Source organism: Mus musculus, chromosome 1 (genome assembly GCF_000001635.26).
Source record: "Mus musculus strain C57BL/6J chromosome 1, GRCm38.p6 C57BL/6J".
Classification (NCBI taxonomy): Eukaryota; Metazoa; Chordata; class Mammalia; order Rodentia; family Muridae; genus Mus; species Mus musculus.
The window spans coordinates 152,213,604-152,237,432 of NC_000067.6; the positions used below are offsets into that span (position 1 = coordinate 152,213,604).

The window sequence follows — 23,829 nt, forward strand, 5'->3', positions numbered from 1 at the left end:
TTCAACAGTAACAGTGTCTTAACAAGTAATATTACAAATGAGAACCCCAATCCAGAAGAAGGACTGGAGAGCATGGTTTTGATGTGGGTGAAGGAAACCATGCTTAACAATTTATCTTGCACGATCAGCTTCAGATATAGGACTATGTAGCTACAATTCAGTAATATTTTTCTGTCTTGTTTCTTTGTCACCTTATATAAAAGGTTGGGTTAGTTATAGCTCAGTGGCACAGCATATGCTTAGAACATACAAGACTGTGGATTTGAACCCTGGCAAGATAAGTGGGAACTACCTCAGTCCTGTCAGCGTTCTTCCCAAGCAATGGAAACAGTCCTCAGTTAAATTATAGAAACACAGAGAGGTCTAAAAGCAGCAGCGACTATTACATGCATTCTTCCTGCCTTCCATGGTTTCAGTGCCAACAGTTTTCCATCCAAGGCTGATCACTCAAGATCAAAGTTACCCGAGAGAGTGCACCCCGGCCTCGGTAGTGTCATGTGTCCATGCCTTTTTCCAGTAGGACTGCACTCTGAGTCCACATGAACTGATGGAGAGTTGAGGTTCCTAGAAAATCCAGGAAGATTGTTCCTAGAAAAGGGAAGAGCTTGCACACATACACACACAAGTATGTACACATGTACTCACATGTGTGCACACAGGCACACATGCACATACATGCACACACACACACACAAACACGCACACACACAAGCACAGGTGCACTCGTGCACACACACACACACACATACACGCACACACGCACACACACAGTTTTAAGCCTGTCACAAAAGGTAAAGGACAGAATCTAGACAACGTGCTTACAGTTCAAAGCATTTTCTTCCCTCCCTGCTAGAGAATTAGGAGAGTGGGGACCCTGGCTGCCCTGGAGGAACACATGGTAAGAACTGACCCTCCACTCACTGTGTTGATCACTCATCTCTGGCAATCACTCCCAGAGTCTGTCTCATGTCCAGCCATTGTTCTGTGCAGTGAGAGATGCCAGCCCTACCCAGCCATGCCTGGTTTATAGCATTCTCTCCAGTTGTCTGCAGCATGAGCCATGAATGCCCTCCTTGTCTGTCCATCTCTGCAGCGTGAGCAGTGAGCTCTCCCAATCCATCCTTCTCCTTAGGATTCAACATCACTTTTCAAATGCACATCTTGGTTTTGAAATTTTCTAAGTGTATAGAAACATTGAAATAATTACAGTAAGCACTCATAAACACACCACCTAAATTCCACCGTTAGTATTTTAGTTCTTTTGTTTAATTGGGTATCCACCTGCAATCCACCCATCCACCCATCCACCCATCTATCCATCTCTCTCTCTCTCTATCCATCCATCCATTCATCCACTCATCCAAGCTTCCATTTAACAACACTGTCTTGATGGAGTTATGAAGTTTTCGTTTTGTATTTTTTTCTCTTTTGTACAATACTGATCCCAAATAGTTGTATCAACATTGGCAGACAAATGTCTGGCAGAGACATGTGCAACTCCTTGAGGCTGGACAATTTTTTTTGTTAATATTTTGACTAGAAAAAGTTTTTAAAGCATTCGTTTTTCATAAGAAGTAACAATCTGTTCTTTCTGGTAGCTTTCTTGACTCCTATTATTTCTAACTATGTCTCTAAAATAGATTTTTTTTTTTTTTTAGATAATTGTTTCGAAATGACAGGGAAGAGTTCTTAGAAAAAAAAATACTGGCTGAAGTGACTCCAAATTGGATTATCTAGATGGATCACTTTGTAGATGGTGGTGGTGGTGGTGGTGGTGGTGGTGGTGGTGGTGGTGGTGGTGGTGGTGGTGTTAAGTTTTGAACAATGCTTAGAAATTGTTCTACAATTATTAAAATGTGTTCATATCTGATTACCAAATCTCAGAGATGTGCAAGAAACTTAGAAGGGTATTTCCAGTCCTCAGAATTAAATAAGTGTCTCTACTTGCAAGGACGGTTCTTACTGAGATATCTGTACACATAGAGTTGTGTTAGATTCTTATGTGACTGAGTTTCATTATTAACTTCATGGTTTGGATTTAAGACCCTAAACTCAAGACTTCAGCATTTGAGTTCCAACTGATTTGTTTCTGTTTTTGTTTTTTTTTTTGTTTTTTTTTAAAGCCAGTTTGGAGCCATTGGTGTTACAGTGGAAGAGCCCTATCACAGGCACTTCTGCAGGACACACACAGCTTGGTGTCCACATAACCTGGACACATGGCACCTGCTCTTAGTGCCATTTCTTTGACCTGTGGCATGAACTTTATTACCTGAGTTTCATTTCAACGGATGCATGAGAATGAAACTATGTGGAAGTACCATAGGGAAAGGGGACTTAGCAGATGGCTAGAGAAGACTTGTCAGGACCTAGAACAACCCTGCCAGGGGGAGGACTGGTGGTGGTAGTAGTGAAACAGCCTGAAGGGTGGAATCAAACTGAAACAGAATGTCAGGACATGACAAAGAAAAGAGGGAAAGATGGAGCGAAGGCAGAGTTCTGGAGAGAGATGTAAAGACTCTGGATAAAAAAACGTGGGCGTGGTGGCGCACGCCTTTAATCCCAGCACTAGGGAGGTAGAGGCAGGAGGATTTCTGAGTTTGAGGCCAGCCTGGTCTACAAAGTGAGTTCCAGGACAGCCAGGGCTACATAGAGAAACCCTGTCTCGAAAAACCAAAAAAAAAAAAAAAAAAAAAAAAAAGATGTGTCTGGGAGCTCAGCTGGAACCTTAAACGAGCACAGCACTGTGTGGCAGGACAGGCTTTGGGTCATAGGACAGGATCAAAAGCGAACAAAGCTACAGCCATAAGTCTGAGTGATTCTACCACTACTCTCTCACACACTACTCTCTCCCCTGCACCTTTCCCAACACTATCCAAATTATTCTTTCTATATTCGTCATTGCCTAATGCCTCATGCTGGATATATCGGGAGAAAATGAACTCATCCATAGCTCCAGACAGGACTCTCTCACTTGCTTAAGCCAATTAGCACAGCCTGCTGCCTAGCCACTGCCAAAGATTCAGAGATGGCTCTGAGACCTGTATTAAAATGCTTAGAAGAGAAATAGCCTCTCCCACATGATGTAGTCTTGGATGGGAAACGTAAAATTGCTAGAATCATGGTGAGTCCATGAGGAAAGCCAGCTGAAGGATGAAGCATACCCTTTAAAGGCAGAAAACTCAGGTCAGTAAAAACTTCATGGATCCCCTGGGCCAGCCTCTGTTCAAGTTCCAAAGATTCTAGAACTTAAGAAATGTATCTTTATTATTATTTTAAGACTATGTTTCATGTAGCCTGGGCTTTTCTTAAACTTGCCTTATTGCCTAGGAGAGGCTTAACCTCCTAATCCTCTTGCCTCTACCTTCCAAGTTCAGGGACTGCAGACATGCACCACCCTGTCTAGGTGACTTTCTTATTGAACAGCTACAAATTGTTAATGAGAATGGTGTATACCCTAGAACTATTGGTAACATGGGAAATGGTGCTGATTTGATTCCCTAGTCAGGGAGTATTGGGCACATAGGATATGCTCAGTTAAAATGTATGATGGGAGAGGGGCTTCACTTCCTATAATACACATTCTTGCTAAAAATCTGATATGGGACACAAAAGTAAGATGTTACAGGTTTGTCCTAGCAGAATGGGTGCCAGTGAACATGAGCGGCACAGTAGAGTTGAGGTAAAAATTACACGGCATGTTTTCTTCCTGTTTCCTCTCTCTTCAGACACGAGGTACCTGAGGACATAGGAGAGAGACTAGGCAATGGAATTTTTTCTAACTGCTTTTCTTTCAGATTGTTTCTGTTCCTGGAATCCAGCAGCATAAAAAAGGGGGCGACACCGGCATTTCCTCACTTTTCAGGACAGAGTGGTCTACCTAAAAGGGAAAAGAACTGAGTGCTGTATCAGATGTCAGGCCTTGACACTGCCCCATCCAGGAAAGCAGGAAGTCTCTCTCCACGCAGGCTTTCCACTTCTGGTAGTGTTGGCTGCTTTCCAAAGTGGGAAGAATAAACCAGCACAGCCTTGCCAAGATGTCTATAGCATCCTTCAAACACATCTTCAAATCTTCAGAAACACTCAGGGCCTGGTTAAGGAAGAAATAATGCTCTATGGGAACCCCCCAGCACCCTGCCCTGTCACCAAACAAGGTTGGGATGTAGCTGTTGGTGTGAAATGCTGAGACTCAGTTGCTCTCGATCTTAGACACATTTCAGAAATCAAACAAAGCTCCACTCTGCTAATAAAGGAAGTTGTAGAGTCACCACACCAATCTCCAAACTTGTACATCATCATCATCATCATCATTATTATTATTGTTGTTATTTTATTATTATTATTGTGTGTGTGTATGTGTGTGTGTGTGTACTTGTTTATGGACCAAACACATTGATATTTGAGCCTGCTGATTTCTTTTGCAGAAAGCCCTGTACATTGTTAACCAAGGGTGTGCATAACCTTGAGGGGTCTGTGGTGCTGGAAGGCAGGGTCAGTGAATAGAGTACAGTGGATGGAGCAGCTCACAGTGGGAAGGAGACAAACAGGTCAAACAAAGAAAGGGAGCAGCTAGCTTAAGGCCTTCTGCTCTGAGGTGAGATTTTTAAGAGCTAGGAGGCCTGGGTGTAAACAAAGGCCATAGATGAGTCACAAAGTCTATCCATGGTGACTCTGGGACGTGACCCAGGGGAACGTGGGTAGTGATGTCTCACTGGCCTGTTGTTATAAGTGCTGAGTACACAGGTAAATAAGAGACCCCTGACCTCCTGGGTTTACACTGTCATACAGATTGTTCAAACAGAAATCTGACACCCAAGAACTATTGACACCCAAGCATTGAAGAGTCGTGATCCTGATGTTGGAGAAGCTTAGAGGATGCCTATGAAGTTGGGAAGTTGGGGTGGGAAAGATCAGTGGGTTTCCGCTGGGTTTTGTGGAGAGAGTAATGCTGAATGGCTGTGTACAGAAGTGTAAACACAAGTCATGGGTTGAAGAATAGGCAGAAGTAGCCTTCTGTTGATTCTGGGATATACATGGACCCCCTACATGCTCACAAATCCCCGCCCCTCATCTTTACATTCAAAGCATGAAATCGAAGTATTTGCAGGAGTAAAAAGAAGACATTACTAAGGAGGGACAGATGCTCTAGAGTTTCTGAAACAGAACAGCCCCGCTGTCACGCAAGCTCTATGTGACACCTGTGTGTGGCTTGCTCTCTCAATAGAGACAATATTTCATTAGAAAGGCAAGTTCAGGCTGTAATCAGCAGACTTCAGGAACTTGTGAGCTGCAGCAACACCATCTTCTGAGATCTGAGTTCACTTCAAGCACAACTTCCAAGGGCGTTTCCCGAGTGTCTCCTCAGGGCAGGACTCCGGATGAGAAGGAAATTAGTTAAGGAGTGTATCATGAGTGCAGGACAAAGCTATCCATCTGCCAGTTCCCCACCCCCCAATCCATTGGCCATATTCCTTCCCATCATGTACCTGAGCGTTACCCTGTGAACCACAGGAAGAGAACAGAAATGAGAAAGGAGGACTGCCTCTTGTCTGAGTCACAAATCCAAGAGCTCTTCCCTGGACCTGCAGCATGACTTCCATCATGACAGTGAACCACATCTCTTGAGAAAAGCAATGACTGATGTCATCTGAAGACTAAGGTCCCATGCAAGATGAGGTCAGCGACAACTCAGCTGCCTTTTAAGGTAATGTTCTGTCTCTGATTTGCAAGATCTGAAAAGCCTGTCACACATTTAGCCCTTTTTATCTCTCCCTCACCCAAAGGCCAATGCCTGGAGAATGGCACCTCCAGGAGCCCACTCCAGGCATGGCATAGACAGTCCCTTTTGTCCTGACCTGACTTGTATGTTGTAGCAGCTTGTATTACAAATGCTGATTGGGTCCCCAAAGAACAGTTTGCACTAGAGGGTCTGCACATAGCTTCTGGGAACCTGCCCCCCAGTTAATTCTGATTAATACATAAAGATGCCAGTAGCCAATAACTGAGGAGAGAAAGAGGTGGGGTTTTAGGTTTCCTGGGCTTGGGACCAGGAGGAAGGAGAGAGAGGGACCTGCCCTACCTTGGGAGAATGTGTCGAGAGGAGATAGAGAGATTGGAAGAAGGAGGGAGGGAGGGAGAGGGAGGGAGGGAGGGAGGGAGGGAGGGAGGGAGGGAGGGAGGGAGGAGGAGGAGGAGGAGGAGGAGGAGGAGGAGGAGGAGGGACAGAGAGAGAGAGAGAGAGAGAGAGAGAGAGAGAGAGAGAGAGAGAGAGAGCGCCACGGGGTAGGGAAGCAAGGAGAGATCCCTGGGCTTGGGGCCAAGAAAGAGTGGCCCAGAGGGCTGCTTAATTGGGTCCAGAGCAGCCAAGATGGAACGTAGACATTAGTAAGTAGTAATTCAGAATTATCTGTGGGAGGCAGATTCTAGCAACATGGAGGCTAGGCCGTTCCCCTGCTATTGTGCTGCTTAAGGCGAATTAGAATATAAAAGCTGTGTGTGTGTGTGTGTGTGTGTGTGTGTGTGTGTGTGTGTGTGTGTGTCTCACATTCAGGAACATAAACCACTAAGGTGGGAAGCAACCCCACAATGGGAATTTATAATAAAAATATTACTAGAGCATATCTCTCATTTCTACCCCATTAGCATTTGCACAGTCTGTGTCCTCACCCACTGGCACTATTTCTTCCAGTATTGGTTACCACTGCCCGATGGGGACTTTCTCGTAGCTTCTTAACTGGTCTCCTTTGCTCCTCCCCATGTGATCCTCCACAATGGTCAGAAATAAGCCTTCAAAAACACAACTTTGTTCACACTACCCACCCGCTCTTTGTGGCTTCGGACATAGGGCTCAACAGTTCAATTGTCACAGACTAGTTAGTCTTCATGATCTAGCCCTTGCTGAGCCCAGGGTTCTTATGCCTTCTCACATCTTCTGTTTCTTGCATCTCATAGTCTAACTGTGTCAAATTATTTCCATAGTCTCAACATGCACCCTACTCCTTCCCACTTCCACGTCTTGGTCTAGACTGCTCGTCCTACATGGGATGTACTCCTCAGTGAGCATGTCTACCTGGTCAACAGACATCATCTTTGGAGGCTCATCTCAAGAGGAACCAGTGAGCTCTTTTCTGTCTGCTGTTAGTGAGGACTATCTCTAGCCCATCTCTCCTCTCAAGCCTGAGCAGTCTTGTGGTGCCCTATATTCCTATTTGCTTCCTGGCATCTATGTTCACCCCAGTTTTGCATCTATACTGCCATTGCTAACCTGCAGAAGTGGCCCTAGTGAGGGGCTGCAAGACTGGAGGTGGAAGAAAGGACCACCTTGTGCCACACTGTGCCTGGAGTGAGCTCGGGTCTGCTGTTCTAATACCATCTAAACAATTAGTGTCTGGCGCGTCTCCTGCTCCTGGTGTCTCCTGCGCCTGCCGGCATCCTTCCAGTGGTACCTCTCCACCCCCTTTTCCCAGCAGCTGAATCCGGTCTGCAGTTTCTCCAATTCTGGCAGAAAGCAGCCTCTTTATTTCCCCCCGCTCCCCAGAGAAACACCAACACGAGGCAGCTATCTCCTACAGGTTTTGTCTATATGACATCGACTTTTACACTTTCAATCACTAAGCTAAAAACTGTATCAAGTTAACAGTTCTTTATATTAAAATCACTGCATTAAAATAGCTGTACTTTAACATCCCCTGACTGAGTTCGGCATGATTCACTTGCTGAGCTAACGGTGGATTCTATAGTGTGATGGTGTCAAGTTTAGATTTTTTTTCCCCATAAAAACACCAGAGGGGGCTGGAGAGATGACTCAGGTAGTAAAATGCCTGCCAGGCAAGGATGAGGGCCTGAGTTCAATATTCAGCACCCATGTAAGAAGCTAGGTGTGGCTGCACGCATCTGTGACCCTGGCCCTGGAAAAGCAAAGACAAATGAGCCCCTGGAGCTTCTGGGAAGCCTCCGTTCGCAATTGTGCGACCTCATCTCCAAAGCAAAATAAAACATCAACAACAACACAACCAAACAGCGGCAAAATGAAATCAAGGTGGATGGCTTCTGGGACACAAGCTCTATGGTTAACCTCTGCCCTCCACAAGAAGGCGCACACACATGTACACACACAAACACATACACACTCACAAAAATAAAAATGTATTGAAAAGAAAAAAATGAATTAAAAACAAAATCTTTAATGAAGAACTTGCTACAGAACTTTCGCTGAATTTCAGTGCCTTGGCAGGGAGTATCATTCAGATACCCTCACTCTCTAGCTTTTTAAAAGCATCTAATTTCATTCATTCATTCATTCATTCATTCATGTATGAGAGTGGTACACGAGTACCAAATAACTGTGGAGATGGAGGGGAACAACTTGTGGTAGTCAGTCCTCCCCCCAACCCCCCTGTGTGGATCCAAGGGCTTGAACTTAGGTTTGTGCTTGGTGGCAAGTGCCTTATTGGCTGAGCTATCTCACTAGGCCACTCTCTAGGTCTTGACTTTGTGATGTTTTCTTTAGAGAACTTCTGTTGTTCACTTTTACAGCATCTTGACCAAAATCTTTGTGTCTAGTACTACTCTGGACCAACTAACAATTCCTCTTGTTTCAGGTCTCGTGACTGGGTCCTGACCCAAGCAGCTGTTCCTACTCTTTATTGGGTGATCATTTCTGCATTTTCTACTCTTTCCTCCTGCACGCTGAGACTAGGAACCTCTCATCTGTGTCTATGACTCCCTCACAGTTCTTCAGATAGGATTCAGACAAGCAAAGGTGTGGATTGCATGATGGGTAGCAGGAAACCCCTTAGCTGTGTTTGTTCTGCTGTCACAGTACCTGATTGACACATGGGGACTGGGAGTAACCCAAGATCTTCACAGATGCTTCTATCGTTTTTCCTGTGTCTACTGGCATCTAGATCTTTGAAGTACCATCATTATAGTTACCACTGATGGTGACAGAGGCGGTGCTAGCAGGAAGAGCCCAGTTGAACTAAGATTGGATCCAGACTCTGAGTCTGTCACCCATTCTCTGGATGCCTCTCAACGAGTAACTTAACATCTCAAATTCTTAATACCCTTGCTATAAACTGGAGTTGTAAAAATAATAATGTGTATTCACTGAATGTTATGTACTAGAAATGTTCTTAGAATTACTTATGTATTAACTAATTAAATCTTCTCAAAGCCCAGGAAGGGATTTACTACTATTACCCTCATTTTATAGATAAGATGGTCAATCTCAGAGCTAAACATAGTACATGGCTGTGATCCTAGCACTTAGGTAAAATTCAAGGTCATTCTCAGATACATAGTGAGGTTAAGGTTAGCTTAGGCTACACAGAACCCCCATCTCAACATACATACATACATACATACATACATACATACATACATACATACATACATAAATGATGAGGAAGAAGAGAACCATCTCAGAGAGGGTAAGTAACCTGCCTGACATTATCCAACTAGGAAATTTTTGAAGCTAGTATGTAGACATAGGCAGTCTGGCTCCAGGGTCCAACTAGCTAGTTGTTGCACTTATGGTATGCCTTTTTCTATGTTGAGTTCTACTCCATGTAGAGTTCTGTTGAGGAATGCACTTGTGACTTCTAGGTGGCTGCTTTCTTGCTGTGTCTTCAAGGGTCAGAAAGAAAAGTCAGAGCAAACTTTCTGGTATCTCAACTCGAGGACTTCATCCCCATGACCTCATCCCCATGACCTCATCCTCATGACCTCATCCCCATGACCTCATCCCCATGACCTCATTCAAGCCTGGTCACCTCCCAAAAGCCTCATCTACAAGATGGTTTCTATTACATGAACTGGGACTGGGGTCTCAGGAGATCACAATTCAGTCTCAAACACAATTACCCAGATTGTCTTTCACTGAGTTCACATAAGTGATGGAGTTGTGGCCTGTACCAGGGCTGTATAGATGGGAGGTACTCTAGTAGCCACTCTTGCATCCTGTAATAGAATCTAGAGAGAGCTCGAATTTAGAAGCTCAGGTTAAAATTAGGTTTACCATTGAAAAGATCTAGCCGGTACAGACGGCTATTTTAGTTCCGAGCAATCTGGCAAGAACCCCTGCTTCAAATCGTGGCAGGATGTCTTCCTGACATCTTTAATGGTCAACTTGGTGAAAGGTATTTGGTTCTGTCATGTTTATTCCATGTTCTGTTGCTAAGGAAAAGGTGACATAGCCAGATAAAAAGATGGAAGGTGAAAACTGAGCCATGCACAGGAGGCCTCTGGGACAAGTCATCTGACACATCTCTTTGCCCTGCTTGATTTCCTTCCCAGAACTGACCAGCACTTGACACCATACAATCCACTTAATTTATATGTTGTCTGTTCTTTCACAAAGAAAAGCCATGTGAAAACCAGAACTCTATCTGTCTGGCTCCTGGCCATGTCATTTCCTCCTTAAACAGCTTCCTTTGCACAGCAGGTCCCCAGTCATCACTTTTTGGATGAACAATGGGCAATATATTCAGTATTACTTTTCCAGAAAAAAAATGCAGGCAGATTCTGCATGAATTATTGTCCATACCCACTTATCCTAAGATTCTGATGACACAACCTTAAAATGTGATCAAGAGAAAACTGCCAGCCAGTGTGAAATGAGAGCCACATTTCCATTAGGTCTGAGAACAAGGGTTGTTTAAGACCTGATGGGCAGACTGGAACTCGCCCAGAAAAAACGTAAGGTCAGACATGAACAAAACCGCAGGGGTAGTAATGGTTAGCACCTTGGGTAACAGCCACTGCTCAAATTTCTTTCCGAATTTAGTTCCAGCAAAAATACTACAACAATTAAGGTTTAGAGTAGCCCTGTACTGTATTTCATCCTTTTGATTCTCTAGAAGCTTAAACCCAAAGTTAATATCCAGTCAAAGTCAGTGTGTCTTAGTTACCTTTCTACTGCTGGACAACACATCGTTTCCAAGGCAACTTGCTAAAGGAAGTGTTTAATTGAGTTTATGGTTTCTGAGGGCTGGAGTCTGTGATAGCCAAGCAGAGACATGGTGTCAGGAACAGTTGAGTGTTCTGTTACCATCTTGATCTATAAGCAGGAGGCAGAGAGAAAATACACCAGAAATGGGAATCTTTAGAAAACCCAAAGCCCACCCCTAGCGACACACTTCTTCCATCAAGGACATATTTCCTAATCCTTCCCAAAGAGTTCCACCACTGGAGCCAAGTATTCTAACATATGGGCCAATGTGTATGTGTGTGTGTTTGGTGGGGAGGGGGGTGCATCACTCTCATTCAAACCACAAGGAATATTGTCCTAGGCTGTGATATTAGAATAGATATGTATTTTCTTGCTTTCTTTCTTTTTTTATTTTCTTGCTTTCTTGTATGTGCGCTCTAGCTTTCTTTCCCTTCCTCCTTTCCTTCTTTTTAATTTTGCAGTACTGGGCACTGAACCCAGAGTTTCATGCCAGTCAAAAGCTGAGTCACTCCATCTGCATCCCAAACACATGATGCTCACATGTGTGAGCTGTCACTCACAGAAAACCCATCTACTCCATCATCACTCACCAGTGGTGTCATTGTTTTGTCACTGATACACATGCCCCGACTACGTCTACAAATATTTCAAACATCTATTTCTATTTTAATAAGTTCATCGCATTACTTGTTACCATTCACTTTAAATTTAGAAAGTGGGATGAATGTTCATAGCTTAAATAGCCAAGCAAAACTTGTGGCCTAGAAGGCTCTCTCTACTTCCAAATCACTTACCTAGCATGCAGTTCTTCCCCACGACCACCTCCCATCCTGTCGCTCACCCTGCATGTGCAGGAGTCACATTCACTTCATCTGGTGCTACATGCACTAATGACACACCAAACAGACCCGGTCCCTTGTATTAGTCAGTCTCTTCAGTATCCCCCAAAGGGTGGGCTTTAGGTTTTCAGTATTCAGTCTAGCCCAGGGCAATTCACTAGGATGAGCAGATACTTCCACTTCCTGCCACATTGTCCTCCAAATTTGTGTCGTGATGAGACTACATTGCCTACTTCCTCAGCCTCTCGCATGGTTTCATACATCTTTGGTTAAACTTTTCACCTACTTTTCTTCTTGTCTGTCTTGCAGACTCTCTGTCCTTCTGATATCTTCAATTTAGTGTGAGCCTGTTGACAAAGCATCGTAACAGCCTTCGGCATGCCTGGCACTGTGTCCTGAGCACAGGGTACCGGGCTGAGCTTTCTATGAGTTTGTTTGACTCCCAGAATGCATCACTTCTCCCAATAAGTTTCCCTCAGATACCACTTGCTCCCCTACTCTTTTGACTCCAGTCCACACTGTTGAGCAGGGTTTGGGGCTGCTTAAGTGTATGACTTACTTAGTCTACTTGTCTCTAGGTCCATGGAGAGAAGGAGAGGTGTCCCCTCTGTATCTCTGGGCAGCCAAAAGTAGATGTTGGAAAAATGTGTACAGACTTAGTTGAATAAATAAAGTACATGAGAAATTAAAAGAAAAACTAGAACAGGGCCTCTTGTATAGTGTGTGCTCACTGAAGAATCTGCTTAGTGAGAGGAAAAATGAGATTCAGAGACACTCAGCAGCTCATAGCAGAAGAAGACTGCCATAGATGGGTGTGTGTGAGTGACAGCTCACACATGTGCGCATCATGTGTTTAGGATACGGATGGGGTGACTCAGCTTTTGACTGTAAGCATTTAATTTGGCCCAAGAAATATTTTTTGAACATAAACTATAAATATGAAAGCTGAACATGTGGTGGAGCTTATTAAGACACACATATTGACTACTTGTAAAGCAAACTGCATAAGAAATTTGGACTCCGGGACCCAATGAATTTTGGCTTTTCCCACTATAAGATCCTCCTCCACTTCCTGATGTAACTTGAGACTTTGACTCACCTCTAACTCTACCAGACAGTTTATGCTAGCCAATTAAAAAAAAAAAACAACATTATGAATAGGCTACCACTCTTTGAGTTGTTAAGCAGTGGGGTCCAAACATTGCAAGCTAGCAACCTTCAACCACTGCAGGATATTGCCAATATCCTTGATTACCCTTGGGAACATGGTGGTAAGACTCTATTGCTGAAGACACCACATAATTTTATCACACAACATGGATAAATCAAGCTGGTACTTACCTGGGAACTTCATCCCTCTTGGCTAGCTTCCATGAGGCTGGAAAGCATCATATACATTACTGTAGAAAAAAAAAAGTCATCATTAGTGTTACTCTTGTGAGCTGTAACCATGACTGGCCTGACAAGACATGCCCACTAGTGCAGTAGTGGCATATGCTATAATAGTAACCAACCTCTTTCTAGTTAGAGCTAATGAAGGCTTGCTTGCTGATATGTGACCCCTATTTAGCATTATTATCAAGGCCAAAAACCTGTGGCTAGATAGGTCATAGACTCTAAGGGAGAACCTAAGGCTATTATTTTGCTTAAAGGACATAACATTAAGATGACTTTTTACTATACTCATAGATCAATGCATCACTCAACACTCATCAAAGAAACTTCCCTTGCAGTAGATGGAAATTAACTTACAGACCCGGAACTGGCCCACATGCAGAGAATAAGATACTTGGACGTTCTCAGCTCCCAAGCGAGCATCTTACAACCACCTGTAACTCTAACTTCAGGGCTTTGACACCATCTTCTGGCCTCTGAGGGAATCTGCATTCACGTATACACACGCACATGCACACACACAAAATCTTTTTTAAAGATCGTGAAACCACTTTTTAATTTACTTTCAAATCACAACTAAGAGCTTTATTCATCCTTAAAGTAAGGGGAAACAGTCAGCAAGCCACAAAACGTTTATGTTGACTCCCACACAATGATCGGTTTGGGGCTATTTGACTTACTGAAATGGCAATATTTTTCCATGACAGTGGTTTTCAGCTCATGGGTAGAGACCCATTTGTGGGGGAGATCACATTATCAGATATCCATATCAGATGTTTACATTATGATTCATAACTGGCAAAATCACAGTTATGAGGTAGCAATGAAATGATTTTATGGTTTAGGAGTGACCCCCACCATGAGGAACTGTATTAAAGGGTTGCAGCATTAGGGAAGTTGAGAATCACTGTTCTCTGGCCCAATTTTTCCTTTATGGTACGGTTTGCCACAAGTCATTCAAAAGCAAATCCCTTTGATTCCATGGTCCATTCTGAGCTCGTTCTCCTCTGGCCGCTGTTCATTTGTGCTGATTCCCACATGCATACTGTGCTTCCTTCTGATGAAGACCGAGAGGCTCATCACCCAGCACAAGGAGGCTGGGTAGCTCATCTGGCAATGGGTCCACTAGTGCCCTGAACTGGCTCATAAACCTTGTATTGATCTTTAGCATCTCTCAAAGTAAAAAATACCTTCAATAGGGAGAAAGTACAATCACAGAGCCACACTGAATCAGAAGATCAGGAATATAGCTCCACCCTGAGTTGCAGGATACTGGTTTCAGGAGATACAAATGGGGGCCTGGGAAGGACAAAGCTGAGGGACTACTTGGTGGCATTATAGGCAGTGCGAGCATCTTAGTTAGGGTTTCATTGCTGTGAAGAGACACTACGTCCTCAGCAACTCTTACAAAGGAAAATATTTAATTGGGTCTGGCTTACAGTTCCAGAGGCTCTGTCCATTATCATCATGGTAGGAAGCATGGCTTTGTGCAGGCAGACATGGGGCTGGAAAAGAGCTGAGAGTTCTATATTCTGCTCCACAGGCAGCAGTATGAGATGATGCTCTAGACTGGAGATAGCTTGAGCATATAAGAGACCCCGAAGCCCGCCCCCACAGTGACACACTTCATCTGACAAGGACACACCTACTCCAGCAAGGCCACACCTTCTAACAGTGCCACTGCCTATGGGCTAAGCATTTAGACACATGACTCTATGGGAGCCATTCCTATTCAAACCACCATGGCAAGGAAGATGGACTGTCTCTATTCTAGATGCAAAGAAGAGGAGACTCTGGAGAAAGGAGGCAGTTCCCCTGACCTAATAATTAGAGATGGGGACATGTGATTGTACCTCATCTCTATTGTGAAGAAAATTAACACTTGGATCCAGAGCTTTGAGAATTCAAAAATAAGCTTTCATAATACTTAGCCCCAGAAAGAAATGGAATTTCTGAAAGATTGTGAGCTACTTGCCCAACGGAGCAGTGTTTCTTCCTCTTTCCTAGTTTCCAGATAGTACATTCTTCAGGGCCAGGATGATATCTAGTCTGCTCTTATATCACCCTTCCCCCTGCCACATACCCTGCCAAGGTCATAAAAAAATACTTTATGCTTTTAGTGAAAGTCTAGCAGATAATGGATCACCTCTTCACACGGTGGACACCTGACAGACACGACAGACACAAGGCAGCGAACCTGCGGAATGATGGTAATTCTGGGTGTGGTGACTGGGGGGTCCCTAATGACTCGGCATCTACTAAATTCGGCTTGGGACGTACAGGGTAGAGCTGACAAAGCTGGATATAGACGTCAAACATGTAGTTACCCCACTCATATCTGCCTAGTGTGCTGTGCTTTAGCACATTCACTGGATGCTGCCCCACAGAAAAGATGCGGACTGTCAGGGAGGGACCGGGGTTCATTAGAACAAATGAATTTACCCAAAGCTACACAGCCAGTAAGCAGTAGACAGCAATCCAGTCTTTGGACTTCTATCCCTGGCCTGGGTTGTTTCCTCCTCTGAACTGTGGCAGAAAGCCATGTCTGCAGAGGAGAGCAGACAGTGGTGTAGGGATATGGGGGGTGGGGGGACTGTGGCATGTCCCCTCCCTTAGCAGCATTTCTAGATGCTGCCCCCATTACCATGAGATCCTCGTGTTGTATACTTGTGCCCTCCACGTGGAGGATACCCTCGGTCTCCTTCAGTCCCACCCGGGTTTCTGTGGAGAGAGAGGATTCCAAATGCTTCCTGGAAGAAGTGCAAGGAATTAACCGTCTGCCCTGAAGTGACCTCAATGGAACCCTGAAGAACCACCATTGAGTTTCCAGAGTTCTGTACCCATGTCACCTCTAGAGCTGCAGAACAGAAAGTGCGGCTGTCAGCCCAGGCTCAGGAAGCATGATTTAGGACCAGGAGGGTGTGGCTGAGGCAGATAGAATGATCTTATTCCAGGTTTTGAGGCCAGCCTGAACCTCTGTTTATACTCTTTCTTTTTTTTTTCCTGGGCAGCTGCTTCAGCTAGATGGCCCCTGTCTCAGAAAGACAACATATGCTGCCCCTGATTACACTATGACAGCGCCTCAGTGCTCCAGTGGCAGAATTTGGGGCCGTCTCTCCATAGGGAGAGAGACAGATGACAAGTGAGTCTTTTGTTTTTCACATGCCATCTAGACTGTGGCATGCCCCAGTGGACAGTTCAGCAGCAATAAAGAGATGTGATGTGTCAGGAAGATGAGGTAGTCCCCTCTTCATTTTAAAGGCTGGGTTCTGTCAGCCAGCTAGCTACCAGGTGGCTCTCCCTATCTTCTGAGTACACATAAGGAAGGTAGGTGACCTTCAGCTTACCCCAGAGCATAGACTTTCCAGCCAGCTGATACACACAGGAAGGTTCACGAAATCTGGCAATGAAGATGGTTTGTGGCTGTGATGGTGCGGTAGGAGGAAGGCTTATCTGCTTCTAAATGATAAAGGCGAGCAGAGTCTCACAGTATGGTGAAACTGGCACACAGAGAAAATAATATTGTCTGGTGCTTTCTGACTCATACGACCTTACCTTTAGAGGATTGTCTAAAGAGGTCACCATCAAAACCCTCTTAATCCTGCCTGAGATACGATGATGCCATGGTGTATGTGTCATTAACCTGCAGCAAGGGCTGTGGGAGTGATGGTGTGTACAGTGTCAACCTAGTGCCAGAGGTCAGGCTTTCTTTGCTGGGGTATGCACAGGGTCACAAGCCCAGGCCACAAGCCTGGCAAGTCCTGAAAGCTGAGCAACAACTTCCAGTGAGTGGAGCCACGTCACAGTCACCCTGTTTGGGGGGAATAGAAACAAGAAGTTGAGATGACTTCAGTCCCTAACTCTTTGTTCAAGATGTCAGATCCGTACTGAGCTTAAACGAAGAACTGTTTTCCATGTTCAAGGATATTTGTGCAACCAAGCCTCTGCCAAGAGTTCACTGTGGTTACTTCTTCCTCAACACTAGAGTCACATTATACACACATTTAAAGGTGTTCACTAAGGAGAATAGAAAAGGAGTAGAGACATGCCGTGGGAGGCAAGCCCAGGGTGTTATGGGAATAGAAGTCTCTTCCACCTCTCTCCTTGAGAATTGATTACAGTTAGTGTTAGTTCTTCTCTCTCTCTCTCTCTCTCTCTCTCTCTCTCTCTCTGTGTGTGTGTGTGTGTGTGTGTGTGTGTGTGTGTGTGTGTGTGTGTGTGTGTATTGAATCACAATTTCAGCAAGTACACAGAAGGCATGAGGGCTAGAGAGGTGGAAGAGAAGCCAGGATATGACCCTCACAGGCCAATTCCTAATCACCCATCTCTTCCAGCTGTGCCTCCTGCCCCAAAGTTATCACAAGCTCTCAAGCAGGACCACCAGCTTATGATCCAAAATTTAAGCATGCCAATATAAGGGGGACATTTTACATTCAAGTCATAACACAGTTATTATAACACAGAGGAATTGTCGCGAAGATGTAGAAATGAGAAAAGCATCATTGCATGAGAGTTGTTTTGTTTTGTTTTGTTTAACAATCTGAAGAAAAAGAGACAGTGGGATGAGAGTGTGAGGCTGGGGACTTGAAGCTCAGGGATTAGGAAGAGGGATGCAGGACAGACCAGTGCATGGCAGGTGACTGAAACCGGAAGGATCACTGACAGTCCTTGGGAGAACAGCTCTCGGTGAGACTTTCTGCCAACCCACTGGACACACCCACCAGCTGACTGTCAATCTTCAACATAAGTTAGAGTGCATTTTCTAAAGCCTGGGTAGCTTCAAGAGCAGCTTCTGCACCCCCAACGTGGTGGTTTTCAAACTGAGTAATGCCCCTCCCCATGGGAGTGTTTAGAAAAGATCCTTTGGTTTTCTGTAAGGATGGCTAGCTTGCAGGGAGGGGGGCGAGGGGGTGCTGCTTATTTCAGGAGGGGAGAGAGCACAGACTGCGAATTCTGTCCCTCGTGGTGCTGTGGCGGACTTACACAGTATGGCGTTATCTGGCCGGAGATGCTGACAATGCCAAGTTTGAGAAATGATGCTTTAATAGAACTCCTCCAGTCTACAGACTCCACACCCGTCCGCTCCAAACAGTGGTGGTTCATCACTGTCTCAGCTGTCTTTATTTCAACTGGCTGGTGTGGGATGCTGGAGGAGGTGTGCCAAGACTCCAGTCATTGGGCGGCACGTGGAATTTTGATGTTGCCTTGGAAAGTTCCGACACAGTAAAACAGCACCAGAAACAGTTCTGTTTTATTTGTAAAGAAATAAGGATGAAAAATTTAATAGGGCAAATTAACAGCCCCTGCTGGAGTGCTCAGCAACTGTTGCATAACTGCTCATGGCCAGCAGAGGACGTCTAAGACAATAGAGCATGATGGGAGGAATTTCTGTGCCAAAGATGAGCCCTTTCATCAGAAACCAAAAACTCAAGTGGAATTAAAAGCATGATGTAAAAAGTCAGAAGTTGCTTTCTGGTTCCAGTTTCCATACAGTTGAGAGAGGAGATGATGGAAGGATTAGGGGACAAGCCGGAGGGGCCAGAGAATCCTCTGGGAGAGTCTGTCCATGTGCTCTCCCACAGACTAAGGGAAAACAGGCAGTACCTCAGGGCTGGTTCTTCTTGCTTCCTTCTCCTGTGGACCTCCTTTTTCCATCACATAATCCTCTTGGCCGGTGTCCCTAGTGTCTCCTCATGAGACCGTCAGACTGCTGAGACGACTGGCCTGTCAGGAGGACCATGAGGTGAGAGGACCTGGGAGAGGTGACTCAGAACTGTTGAGAAAACCAAAACCCATCTTCCCCCCTTGGCTGTAAGCAAGGCTAGGTTGTAAATGGCTCATTCTGTGTACATGTTCCCACGAATGAGTGCTCGATGGCCCGGCTAAGTCAAGATCCCACTCAAGCCCCCTTCATGGCCACTCTATGAACACTTATTATCTCTAAAATAGATCAATGAAGAGTTGAGACATCTCCATGGAGTTCAAGAAAAATTCTGATCGTATTCTGAAGTAACAGAAGTCAAATTCTCATCGGAAACAACAAACAATGTCATGTTCTTACATCCATTTTATCATCAAAAATGACATCACTCATCCTTGGACTCATTTCTGCAGAAGTATCAGCTTTGAACATCTCTGAACTCTCACTTATTTCTGGTGTCTATCTTGCCAGTTGGTTTAGTGCCCAGGAACTAGGGTCGGAGATGGTGTAACCTCGAAAGGCTCAAAGCATAGAAAAAGCTGGCCTAGTGCAGAAACCCAATTAAGATTGCAGCTCAATAAGACAAAAGGATAGACCATCCAGAGACTACCCCACCTGGGGATACATCCCATAATCAGCCACCAAACCCAGACACTATTGCATACGCCAGCAAGGTTTTGCTGAAAGGACCCTGATATAGCTGTCTTGAGTGAGGCTATGCCAGTACCTGGCAAATAGAGAAGTGGATGCTCACAGTCATCTATAGGATGGAACACAGGGCCCCCAATGGAGGAGCTAGAGAAAGTACCCAAGGAGCTGAAGGGGTCTGCAACCCTATAAGTGGAACAACAATATGAACTAACCAGTACCCCCCCACACACACAGAGCTCATGTCTCTAGTTGCATATGTAGCAGAAGATGGCCTAGTCGGCCATCATTGGGAAGAGAGGCCCCTTGGTCTTGTAAACTTTATATGCCTCAGTACAGGGGAATGCCAGGGCCAAGAAATGGGAGTGGGTGGGTGGGGGAGCAGGGCGGGGGAGGGTAGAGGGAACTTTCGGGAGAGCATTAGAAATGTAAGTAAAGAAAATATCTAATAATAATAATAAAAAAGACTGTAGCTCAAAATCTACACCACAACTTGCAGTGTTGTCTTGTAAGCCCTTTTACTTTGCATCTGTTGAACCCAAGAACACATAACCTTCCATATTGAGAGGAGAGAAAAGTTGTTCCAAGTTGTGTGGTTCAAGTTCAGGATACTGTCTTGAATACTTTTTGTTATTGCTCTAGTGTTTAATCTTTGGGATGGCTGGTGTGTGTGTGTGTGCGTGTGTGTGTGTGTGTGTGTGTGTGTGTGTGTATGTTTACATGGGTGTGCATGTGTGTGTTTAAGACCACAGGTTGAAATCAGGTGTCTTTCTCAGCCCGCTCTATCTTTTTTTATTTTTTTATTTTTATTTTTTGAGATAGTATTTCTCACTGACCTTGTAGGTCACTGATCATCTAGAGTGGGTGGCCAGTGGGCTCCAGGGATGCACCTGTCTCTTCCCCCACCCAGTTCTAGGGTTCTAAGCTCGTGTTCCTGCACCTCGATTTTATGCAGACACTGGGGATCCAGTCTTGGGGCCTCATGTTTGCAGAGTAAGCATCTTATGAACTGAGCCATTCCCCTAGACCCAGTGATTCCCAACCTTCCCAGTGCTGTGACCCTTTAATGGAGCTAGCTCCTCACACTGTGGTGAGCCTCATCCATGAAATTATTTTTGCTACTACTTCATATCTATAATTTTGCTACTGTTATACACCATGATGTAAATATCTGATGTGCAGGATATTTGGCATGTGACCCCTGTGGAAGGGTCATTGCCACTCCTCAAGGGAGGCACTAGCCACAGGTTGAGAACTACTGCTCGCACCCCTTGAACAGTTTTTTGTTTTGTTTGTTTTTTAATTCAGTGCTTTCTACATCGGGAGCTGAGCTGTACTCCTGGGAAATGAATGACACTCCATTCCTGTAGGGTGCACACTTAGTCACTTATTAGAAATATTAGAGACTGGGGTGAGATCTTAGAGGGCTTTCTGTGGAGCTAGGAACAATGTCACTGAGATGTGACACCAGTTGGTCTCGAAGGAACAGGGATTTTTTTTTCCAGGCACCCTGTCTCACCAATGCCCGAATCTTGTCCTGTTACACAGCGATGACTCCAATTTCCATGGAAACTCCCCACGGACTAATTAGAATACAGTTTATAAATTTAAACCAGGGAGAACTTGACATTCTCTGCTGCATGATAGAGATTTCTTGCTGTTGTGTGAGGACATTTGGGAGGAAACCCCAGGACAGGAGCAAACTAATAAAAACAGCTTACCAGATAGATGTGTCCATCCACATGGAATGCCACCCAGGCAAATGGAATCTTCAGTGTCATCCACCAGACCTCATCTGGAGGCACCTTGAAGCCTAGGCAGCCTGAAGTGGCCCTGTCTGAGCATCCTCAATAGAGGGCATTTATAGAGCAGGTATGGAGGAGAGATTACTATTTATTGGCGGAGAACTAGACAGGTCTCTGAATGTGGGACCTCTTCTAAGATTTCTCCAGGTATCAGTTGACATTATCAAAGGGACGGTGTATGAGAAAGCACATTGTAGGCCTACGTGTTACACGGTGGCAATTGTCTTCACAGAGGGGAGCTTTCCCATTGTGGTATTTGCCAGGTACTTACTGCCACATCCACATCTCAAAGGATATCCAGTGTGCGTCTTATCCCATTGGGTTACTCTGAATGAAATGTGAGTTCAAGCTGAATTCTTTAATATAAGTACTGTCCAGTGCAAGAAGTCAGTGTATGAACAACAGCTACATGCTTACATGTGGCCTGTGGACCCTTGCTCTACAAAATGAAGGAAAAACTACCCCCACAGGATTTGCCTGGGGACCTTACAGAATATTAATGTGGTAGGCTCATAATAGGCAATATAGTTCATTTTAATTAGGATCCCACGGTCCTAGAAATTAAGTTGGGATAGATCTGTGAGTAATCTGGCCTATCACCTTACTCAGCCCCTCCCCCACACAGAATTGTTCCCTGGGGGCTGCTCACTGGCTCAGGACTCAGTCTAAATTCAAATGACTACAGCTAGGAGGTTTATATCATCACCCTTGGGAGACTATTACACAGCCTAATGGATTTCACCGTGATTAACCCCCGCCCCCCAGTGATCCAAATTTCTCTATGCTTAAATCTGCTTCATTTCTCCTTATTATACATCCTCAGGTTAGGAAAAGTTACAAAGAACAATGTAAATAGCCAGGACTCCACCTTCTAGTCTCTAGCACCAAAATGAGATTGGCCCTGATGGTCTCTGTTCAGAATGTCGTAGACAAACTGGACTCCATTGCCTTTTATACTCACATCTGATTGTTCCCTTTTCTTGGGAAAGCAGTTCTGTGTTTACGGTGGTGATAATGACATGATTGGAATGATTCATGCCACCCTGTCCTGTCTGACCTCCCTTAAGAACAACAGCACATCACCCAGGACAAGGTGCTCTCTGCATCTGGAGAACAGAGAAAAACATTCTCACTTTGGGGGCCTGGAACTGACAACTTAACCTTTCTTAATCATCTACCCTGGTCAAGCTACCTGGTCACATTGCAAGTCCTTGAGTGACACCAGAATTTTAGACCTTCAAGTTGAACAATAACACAACACTCCCAGAGAGGCAGGAACCAGTAAGAATTAAAGGAAAGACAGCAGCTGGGTGCCGAGAAACTATTCCACAACCATATCCCCTATTTATAACAGATAATGGTGTCCCAATGCATGGCGGGTTGCAACTCATTAGGTCTCCTTAATTAAAGAGGATGGCCTCCTGGTGGCTTTATTTCCTTGGGTTTGCATTTGATGATTACGATCACCACAATATGAAGGAGACAATCATGACCTGCTCCAAGAGAGGACCCTTTTATTCTGAGCAGCAATGATGCTGGGAAAACATTAATGAATTCAGAACACAGCCTGAGTCAAATTGCAGCTCCCGACTGACCCACAAGCTAGACTCCCTGACTCAGTTCCCCTGAGTGATTGCACTAAGTGTAACTGTGGCAGAGCAAGACAGATGGGAAGGAAATGATGCTCCAGGTGTCTGAACGATAGGAAGAGCATAACCTGCAGATGACCACACCTCTGTTTCTAAGGCCAGGCAATGCGTGCATCGTTTGTGATTTTCTATCTTATTGCATCTACTTCTGGATTCTTGGCCTTCGCCAACTGCTTGTGTCTCTTATATATCAGGGTTACCTTTAATCTTTGTTTATGACACTTTCAATATATATATATATATACTGTTGCTGACTTCATACACATCAGATTCCACTACAAATGGTTGTGAGCCACCATGTAGTTGCTGGGAATTGAACTCAGGACCTCTTAAAGAGCAGTCAGTACTCTTAACTACTGAGCCATCTCTCCAGGCCATACTTTGACTTTCATGCAAACCTTTTCAAATGCATTTAGACTTGGGTTCTGTGTGGTATGCGGCCTCTTCTAGTCCATCTCTTCCTTGCACTACAATACTGGATCTTCACTTATGCGTTTTGTGCTGCATGTTGTCCTCTACTTTACTTGTAAACCGGTTCTGTCTGATTTAATTGCTCTAAAATCTAATGGTTAGTATTATGTGTCAACTTGATTGGGAAAACGGGTGTCCAGATAGACAGTAAAATATAATTTCTGGATATGTCTGTGAAGATGTGTTCTAGAAGATGGAAGCATTTGAATCAGCTGACTGAGTAAAGCTAAGCAGTCAACTGCCATGAGTATCATCCAATCCGAGGGCTTAAACAGAGCAAGAAGGCAGGGCTTAAATGGGGGCAGGTGACTTTGCTCTGCTGAGCGGAGGTCCAGTTTCTGTTGCCTTTGGACAATGGTGTTTCATGTTGTAA

General features: G+C 44.7%; 1 long non-coding RNA gene across 1 annotated transcript in view; it reads right to left on the bottom strand.

Moving 5' to 3' along the window:
* Positions 1-704: 704 nt before the first annotated feature.
* Gm36920 overlaps positions 705-23,829 on the bottom strand; it is a 75,685-nt gene continuing 52,560 nt past the window's right edge. Inside the window, exons 5-8 of the long non-coding RNA XR_001779484.1 lie at positions 18,787-18,906; positions 13,129-13,187; positions 10,908-11,056; positions 705-1,177 (exon numbers count right to left, since the gene is read on the bottom strand). This is a non-coding gene — a long non-coding RNA (predicted gene, 36920). The remainder of the gene's footprint in view (positions 1,178-10,907; positions 11,057-13,128; positions 13,188-18,786; positions 18,907-23,829) is intronic.